The sequence below is a fragment of the Anarhichas minor genome, unplaced genomic scaffold (assembly GCF_050575085.1).
Source record: "Anarhichas minor isolate MPS153535 unplaced genomic scaffold, ASM5057508v1 ptg000002l, whole genome shotgun sequence".
In the NCBI taxonomy this organism is placed as follows: domain Eukaryota; kingdom Metazoa; phylum Chordata; class Actinopteri; order Perciformes; family Anarhichadidae; genus Anarhichas; species Anarhichas minor.
This window is the reverse complement of record NW_027466448.1, coordinates 1200001-1201976: the sequence shown is the minus strand read 5'-3', so window position 1 is coordinate 1201976 and position 1976 is coordinate 1200001.

The following is a 1976-nucleotide window of genomic DNA, read 5'->3' as shown; positions in this document are numbered from 1 at the left end:
AGAGAGTAAAAAATAGTGATAAAAGGCGTCACAATTACCCAGAGTCCCAAAGTGACACCTCCACAATATTTGTTGAGTCCAAACCTCAACATTATTACTGAAAGATAAAAATTATTAAAGGATAAATCAGCAAATCTTCATATCTCAAAACCTAAAACCATGAAATGTTTTTACAGGAAAAATTAAAATAGTTACCAATTAATTTTCTGACAAACTATTTAAAATATCTTAATTCATAAAGTAACTCAATCTGTTCAATACATTTAGTTAAAAGTACAATATTTCCTTTTGAAATGTAGTGGAGTAGAAGTAGACGAGGTAAAGGTGCATGAAAATAAAAGACTCAACATACAAGTATCTCAAATTTGTACCACAGTACTTGAGTAAATGTACTTTCCACCACTGCTGCTGGAGAATCTTGAGATTCACAATATATTTCCTGCTCTTATGACCCGTCCTGGTCTTTTGATCTCTGCCTCTGGATGAGATATCACGTACAGACCGGCTGCCTCTGTTCATCAGCAGCAGTGTGTCACTCACTGAGTGTTTCTTCACCTGAATGAAGTGTCATCCTCGGGATAAAACCAGGCTTTGGTGTCAGCTCGTCAGCCGCGGAGGACTGAAGCAGAGACAAAGGTTACAGGAGGAAGACAAAAAGAGATGAGACTCTGTCTCATGAGGGATTCAAACCACCTCAAAGCCTTTCTCGACATCGGACACTCAACGTGAACCTGAGGGCTGGAGCAGTGACATGAAAGAGGAACGAGCCATACATCAGATGTGGAAAGTAACGGAACATTTACTGTGTCTTAAAACCTGCATTCTCTCTAGTGTCCACCAGGGGGCGACTCCTCTGGTTGTATAGAAGTCTATGAGAAAATGACTCTACTTCTCTCTTGAATTATTCCCTCAGTAAACATTGTAAACATGCGTTTATGGTCTCAATCTCTAGTTTCAAGTCTTCTTCAATACAGCATGATGTTCATTTAGTACATTATGGTCCATTTAGAGTCAAACAGACCATAAAGCAGGGGATGCTTTAGGGCGGGGCTACACGGTGATATACGGCGTCTCTACGTCACTCCTCCTCAGTCCATATATGGTCACTTCCTGTTCACCGGTTGCAAAAAGTCAAGATGGCGACGGCCAAATCGCCAAACTTGCAGAATAATTCCTTTTTGTACCTTTTCCCCTTTATCGTCATAGAAAATATTAATATTAAGGTTTACGATTTATGATTGACCATACACATTTTTGAATATATTTACTTTATGCTATTTTTGATGGTCAATGCAACGACAGTTGCAGATTTTAAGGAATGGTGGACTCCACCACTAACTTAAATAAACAATATCCAAACAGGTAAATACATAATTTAAATACATTGAATGCTTATTGCTGGAAAAAATGCTAAAACATAATGTGAATTATATATTATGATTTCTGCATCCTCTATAAGCGCCATAAAGGCAGGAACCAAACGAAATATTATTACGATTATGAGTTGTCTCAACTGTGGCTTTGTACTCATAATACATAATATATGCAGACAAATATGCCGTCTGTCATTCATTCACTCGGTCACTTAATCACTCACTCGCTCACACTTTTTCAAAGGTCTCTGTGTTATTACTCTAAATTAGTCCTGACCCTAAAACCTTATCTCAGCTCCACAGACAAACCTCCAAATAGTACTGCTGAGACCTGCTGAGGGCCCGACCCACCTGAATGTCTCAGAGAGCAAACAAACAGAGCAATGAGGCACCATGGGGGGAAAAAATAAAATAAAGATGAAGGAGAGAGCGGATGAAAAGGTTGAGGGGCGCCTGTGACAGACAGCGAGGATGAGGGGCTGAGAAAGGCTCTGTTGAATAACTGCAATCAGGGAAACAGTGGATACAGGCGGGAGGCTGGGAAACATCGGGTGGGAGGACGGTAACAGTTTGATAGACACAAGAAATAATATGAAAGAGCTG